The sequence below is a fragment of the Bradysia coprophila genome, unplaced genomic scaffold (assembly GCF_014529535.1).
Source record: "Bradysia coprophila strain Holo2 unplaced genomic scaffold, BU_Bcop_v1 contig_687, whole genome shotgun sequence".
Taxonomy (NCBI): domain Eukaryota; kingdom Metazoa; phylum Arthropoda; class Insecta; order Diptera; family Sciaridae; genus Bradysia; species Bradysia coprophila.
This window is the reverse complement of record NW_023503927.1, coordinates 7,588-15,174: the sequence shown is the minus strand read 5'-3', so window position 1 is coordinate 15,174 and position 7,587 is coordinate 7,588.

Here is a 7,587-nt window from a genome sequence, read left to right as displayed (position 1 = left end):
TTTCTTATGTGCAGAATGAGCACCAGCTGAATATCACCAGCTATTATGCAAACAAAAACACTTTGTATTGTATGCAATTCAAAGACAACCTACACACAGTACATTTCTACGTTAACGTTAAAAATATTTACAGGCTGTATAAATAACTCCGCTCTTACCTTTCTGATGATCTGAAGAAAAACATTGTTTGCCAGCATCGAAAAATTCTGATGAAATGATGCGGATGCCATTAATGAGGTAGGTATGTTCCTTCAGTGAGATTGAAAATAAATATTCTTTACCGGGAAATCCCAACGTTGTTACCGGAGAATTTGGTTGAATTTTTGTGGACACCGACAAAAATCGGTAAATCAGATTCGGAAAGAAGAAATGCCAATTTCGTGTAGCTGACTCACATTACGATTTGTGTTGCCTATGAGTAGTTTGGCGTGCTTGATCGGTTGCAGATGATGAACACTCCTGCAAGTATAGCTTGTAGTTCGAACATCTATATTGGTCAGGGGATGTGGACTTTTCGTCTATTGTACATTTTCATTTTTTTGAACATTACTTACTTCTTACTTCTCCGGCGCTACAGCCACTTGTGGGCCTTGGCCTGATCGAGAATCCGGTTCCAGCGAACCCTGTCCCCTGCTACACTTCGCCAACTTCTTATTCCCAGCGTCCGTAGATCTAATTCGACGCCATCTATCCATCTCATCTTTGGACGACCTTTTCCTCGTCGCCCTTCTGGATCGTTTCGGAATAACATCGAGGGAGCTCTGTTCATATCCATGCGTGCTAGATGCCCCGCCCACCTCAACCGTTGGACTTTCACCACTGCCACAATATCCGGTTCACCAAAATCACGTTTCAGTTCAAAGTTGTACCGTCGCCGCCACCTTTCACCTTCGCGCATTGCTCCAAAAATGGTACGGAGGACTTTACGCTCGAACGTTAGGAGCAACTGTTCATCGCTTTTCTTCACCGTCCAAGACTCGCATCCGTAGATTAGAACCGGGCGAATAAGCGTTTTGTAAACTTGGCACTTCGTTTTCTTTGATACCAACTTTGATCGTAAATGTTTCATTAGCCCGTAATAGCACCTGCTTGCCGCCATGATTCGCCTTTGTATCTCCGGCGTGTTGTCGCCATCAGATCGAATCAGCGCACCAAGATAGACGAATTCGTCGACTACCTCGAGGTTCAACTCATCAATGCTCATCACGTCTCCTTGTTGATTGGCTACCGAATCGGGCTCGGCCTTCATGTACTTTGTTTTTGATTCGTTTATCATCAAACCCATTCTTTCCGCTTGGATTTTCAGATTTGTGAAAGTGTCCACTGCTGTTGCATGTGTGCGGCTGGCGATGTCCAAGTCATCCGCAAAGCCCAGGATTTGGACTGTTCCATTCGCCAGTGTTTTGTTGGTTTGGATACCAGCACGCCTCATCGCAATTTCCAAAGCCAAATTGAAGAGCAGGCATGACAGTGCGTCGCCCTGCTTTAGCCCTTCCATAACAGCAAAAACATCGGACATGTCATTTTGCACCTTGACACGACATCTGGTGCCTTCCAATGTCGCTTTCACAAGACGAATCAATTTTGTTTCGAAGCCCAGCTCCTTCATCGCCATATACAGCTCTCTACGCTTGGTCCTATCGTAGGCTTGCTTGAAGTCGATGAAAAGATGGTACGTCCGGACTCGAAATTCTCTGCCTTTTTGCAGAATCAGACGAAGGTTGAAAATTTGGTCGGTTGTTGAGCGATCTCGTCTGAATCCGCCCTGATACTCCCCTATGACATTCTCAGCTCGTGGATTTAATCTACCGAGTAGCACTCGTGCAAAAACCTTGTACGCCGTGTTAAGCAAAGCAATTCCACGGTAGTTTTCGCAAATCGTTTTGTCGCCTTTCTTGTGCAGAGGTATAATGGCGCCCTCTAGCCACTGGTCAGGCAACGATTCGTTGTTCCATATTCGCAAGACTAAATCGTATATCACTTTACACAATTCCTCACCACCCATTTTCAGCAGTTCCGCTGGTATATTGTCCGGACCGGAAGCTTTGTTGTTCTTGAGTGAGGATATTGCTGCTGATACTTCCTCCAACGTTGGTGCATCCACACTACGACCGTCGTCGTTGAGAAAAGAATCATCCATGGTAGCAACATGAACATTGCTTCAACGAAAAAAAAAATTGTTTTCAGCTGATCCATATAGGCACTCAAAACTGTTTTATCAGCGCACTTCAAGCAAAAGTGTTACTCTAAATAGGGTACTCAGTACTTGACAGTGCTCCATACAAAATTTTACACTGTAAAAAGAGTGGGGATAAAATCTCATACAAAATAGTACTATATTTGGCAGCTGTCATTAATAGCACTGTTGCTTGAAGAGAACTGGCCGTTGCCTTTCGTCTTCTACCTGGACTTTTGGCTGCCTTTGACCCGTGTTTTGGAAGTCCGAACAAACAGTCTTTGTTATCTTCTCCGAAAAAATCGGGTCCATAATACCACGTTAACTCTTCTCCAGCATGAATTGTTCTACGTCTTTATACGGCTGTACCACTACTACGCGCGTGCGTGGAGGGGCTTCAGCGGTATAAGCAGTTTTGAGTATAGAAGTGTGACTCTGACTGTACGTGTGAAAACACTTGACGTTTTGTTGAACAAAGCGGGCATAACAATAGAACAATTCACAAAACTTACAGTTCATTCATGCCTTAAATAACCCTTGCACAAGCAATTCTCGATTTCTACTAAACATTATTTTCTTTCTCCTCCAATCCACATTTCCCATTTTTAACACACAAGCAAATCATATTGTCATCCCCCGATCGATTCGCTTTAATCGATCCACGTCTATTTAATCCTGCAAAGTCACGGTTCAACGAATAAAACGCTCTAATCCCTCGGTTCAGACATCATCTGACCGAAATGAATTTGTAAAACTACAATCATTTCATCTACCGCTTGTCCGACTATGCAATACATATATCATCTTTGGATAATAAACTACAGTCAGTGATTGATACCATCATCGCGGTGAAAAGTTTTCGCCGAAAAAAGAAAGAGTGAATGGTGTGTTACGTTGAGATTATTTCATCTTAAACTAATGCTCATAGCAGATCCTTGTCGCATCTGTATAGTGTATACTATATACGTAATAGTTATTGGCATGATATTCTATACGATACAGCTAAGCTAATATAACTCTATAAATATGTTGAAATAGGACAAAATGAGAAATCAAGCTTTTAATATTTTCACAGGGTTCACCAGAATCAATTGTTTCCAAGTTTCTCAATGACGTTCTCCGAGATTTTTATTATTAAAGAATCACAAAACTTACTGACATATTTCTGGCCAAGACATTCTTTATATCGATTTTTCACCATGAAGCCATGGTGGCTCATTTTTGGTCAAATGGAGGAAAATGTAGACCACAACCAGACACACGTTTTAGTACCACTATTTAGAGTACCACTCATGCTTGAAGTGCTTGAAGTGGTACTCTAAATAGTGAACTGAAACTGAACAGTGTATCGAACAAATTTTGGTACTGTTAAAAAATCTGGAAAATTGTTTCTTACTCATCAATGGAAGTAATAGATCAAATTTGATTATATTTTCAAACATTGTCTCTTCCGCGACATGTCGTCTTCAGAAAGACGCACAAGGGTTTAGGGGGTCTAGAGGGTCTCAAAGGTCTGAGAATCGTTTTAGTTGCCATTGCCATTGTCATCCTGGGTACGAGCAGCTGGCGATAGGTGCAGCCTGACAATCCATTCATTCGCTTCAATCGATTCTGGGAACACACATAACTGAAATGCCTAGCAAAGTTAAAACTAAAATTAAAACTGAATGAGAATCCACTAGACTCTAACAGAGTATCGTTACTCTTCCTTTTCCCACATAAGTCACGTTAAGTGAAGAGAGAATTGCCGTTCATGAGTGCTTTCGCACATTTTTTACCTGTCGTTACAAGAACGCACAGGGGTTGAATGGATACATTAAAGTAACAAACCGCGCATAACAGAGCTCATCAGTGCTCTTCCCTTTCCCTCGATAGAGCATTAGCTCTCTTCACGTAAAGTGATTCAGTAAACAGAAGCAGAGAGGCTGTTTCGGCCTTAGGAAAACTGCGGAGGCCCAAGGATGGCAATGGCAACTAAAACGATTCTCAGACCTTTAAGACCATCTAGACCCCTGTGCGTCTTACTTAAAATAACAAAAGAAATTGCACTTAGTAAGGGTTCGACAACAGAACAATTTTCGAGTTTGAGGAGATGCACGCAAAAATAGCTGTAAAACTCATTTTTTTTTTTAACAAATAATTCGTCACCGCATTTTTTATCCCGAGGCGGAATTTGCTTCGAAAAATGCCGTACCATGACTTTGTGACGTTGCATGAAGCTGAGAGTCAAGCTGAGCCAATGACTTTGACTTTATGTGTGGTATAGTAACTTTTCAGGTAAATGTTAGTACTTGTATTCCTCATAGCGTAAACTACTGGTTCTATATTGAAATACCGAGACGATTTCATTATTGGTTGGTTCGGTAATCCGAATGTGTTGATCGAATCAATAAATATTTCAGAAAAGCAGAGCAACTTGAAACGACCTAACCAAGATCAGTTTCAAGAGCTGACACAGACTAATTTCAAATGAAAATGGTTTCTGCCACTGTTTCGAACTGTGATATAATGTGATAAGTATCTTTTTTTGATACCAACATTGAAAAATGATACTTTCGCCCCGCATATGAGGGGCGAAAGTAAAAAAATGCATCCCACGGGGAGAAAGTACTTAACGAAGAGCGAACGCAACTGAACGAACAGCGAAAGTGACTGACGTCACAGAAAATGAGAGAAATGAGTCGAGTTGTCAACAAAATCCGCTCATATTATGCAGAATACTTTGATCAAAATTGTAAAACACTGTGCGCCAGTGTTCTTATTGAAATTAGCATACAAAGTTGATACTTTTTGTTACTGAATGATTTGTTAGTTATATCTTAATTTTTGTGTGTGTTATTGTTGTGATGGCTAAATTATTAAATTTTTCATATACCAGGGGGCTGCCGCCCCCTGGACCCCCGCATTTTCTGGCTAAATGCCTTTTTATTTCAACATTTTGTTGCGATGTTTGCGATACGTATCAATTTTCAATGTTGGTATCAAAAAAAATAGTATGAACGACTCGGGCCAAAAGTAAAAAAATTCAACCTGTGCGATTAGAGCCCTTGCCTTCGGCGCGGGCTCCAACTCTCGCACACGGTTGAATTTTTTTACTTTCGCCCCTTGTCATTCAATGTACTATTTCCGGGTCCTCCGTACCAAGACATTCCGGAACAGTCCTCCACTCATTATATCTTTTCGGCCAACACAGTTAAAAAACGCGATTGGAGACATAATTTTCACAGTCGAGATTAGTGTGATGTCCGAAACGTTATATCAGCTACAGGAGGTAATGATACAATATGCGGATGGGTGTAGTGCATTTGTATTATTGAATTTCGAACAATAAGCTTAATGATCAATGGATAACGTACATTCTTTGCAAGTACTTCTACTTGTAAGTTGTTCGATTCCACACTTCTATTTTTTGTTTGTTTGTTTGTTTGAATTTCCGAAAAAGTCCGAATAATAAGTCCTCCTAATGGTATTCTTTTCGTTACTAAGTCACATACAATGTGTCTTAATAAGAGACTGTGGGCTACGAAAACACTCAAAATTTATTGAATCAAAACATAGAATTTAAACCACCGCGTACCGTCTAAAAAAGCTTATTTTACGCGAGGTATTTTTACGCTAGTTGCATCATCGGAACTGGCCGTTGCCTTTCGTCTTCTACCTGGACTTTTGGCTGCCTTTGACCCGTGTTTTGGAAGTCCGAACAAACAGTCTTTGTTATCTTCTCCGAAAAAATCGGGTCCATAATACCACGTTAATTCTTCTCCAGCATGAATTGTTCTACGTGCTGTTAATAGTACAAAGTCATGATTTCTTACTATTTGGCAGCTAGGTTCGCATTCGTGTTTTGCATACATAAGTGGGCCACAGGCGATTTTCCATTCATCGTTGGGATTGTCATGTCTAAATCGAAAGCCGTACATATCAAGTAATGACGAATTGGACAGATTGCTGCCAACTTTGGAATACGGTGTCCAGCAAAGTAAGTTTTTTTTGCCACGGCCAGTTCCGATGATACAACTAGCGTAAAAATACCTCGCGTAAAATAAGCTTTTTTAGACGGTACGCGGTGGTTTAATAGTCATTTGTGTACCTGTTTTGGACGATTGATTTTAGGCAATTTCGCGGATTGTAGGCCGAACGAAGTGAGGTCTACAAGCGAAAGTGCCTTAAATCAACCGTCCCAAACAGGTGCACATGTGAGTTTTCATGCAGAGGGCCGGAAACCCGAGAAAATTCGAAAAATTGCCCTCATTTTCGGCCCCGAAGCATGAAAATTCTATGTTTTGATTCAATAAATTTTGAGTGTTTTCGTAGCCCACTTAGTAACGAAAAGAATCGCACAAAACATAAGAGTTTCACAACTCACTCGGGACTACTAAGTTCTTTTGAAAATTAAAACCGAATTCCATACACTCAACTCAAATATGAATGGTGAGCTAATCAATGGTCAGATTTATAAAGAGGAATTTTCGTCTTACTCGAAATTTTCAGGACCATCACGCTACCTTCCCCGCGTCAAATTTCATTCCATTTCCTAAGTCGAGTACTAGGAAATAGGATGAAATTTGATGCCATTCGAGCCAGTCGTTCCGAACATATGGTGTGGGAGGTTTGGAAGGAAATGTTTTACAAAAATTTTCTTGACTGATCTCAAATTTCCTCAAATTTTACCCTTTTTCCAAGAGCTTGTCGAGATCTTTCCAAAGAAAGAGTGAAGTTAAGTTTATCATTCTTCGTAGCGTTTTATACGGCGCTGCATCGCAATTGGAATAGTCAAATTTCGCAGCACTCATGATGACCTTTTCAAAATCGGTAACATCGGTAAAAAATTCGATATGTTTTCAAAGAAATGAAAATCGTCGATCTTCTGAAATTTTCCTTTCCAACTTCCTATACCCGTCCATACCTAACTTCTTTTCCTCATATATTCGTAACTAGAGTGGTTCAAATGGCGGAAAATTTCATCCTTTTTTTCTAGTACTCGATTAAAACTAGGAAATAGGAGCGAAATTGTCCTTTTTCCTAGTTTTAATAGAGTACTAGAAAATAGGATGAAATATGATAAATTTTAGCTAAAATTTTTTCGAAAAGTGGTACAATTTCAACAAATGGTCTCGAGGAGCTCTGGGAAAAACGATAAAATTTGAGGAAGTTTAAGATCAGCGTTGAAAAATATTTGCAAAAAGCGCTGCGACTGCTAAAAAGGTCAAAAATATTCCGCAGAGTTAGTTACAGCGTAAACGTTAGTTTTCATTTCTCCGGCAATTTCAATTTCCTCAGCTATGCGTCACGTATGATTTACAGGATATATTCTGAAACACCTTGTTACACCATCCTTCTAATACACATCTTATCAAAGATAAGACAACACATCTTGCGGTATATGATATTAATGCGACCGTATAAACAAA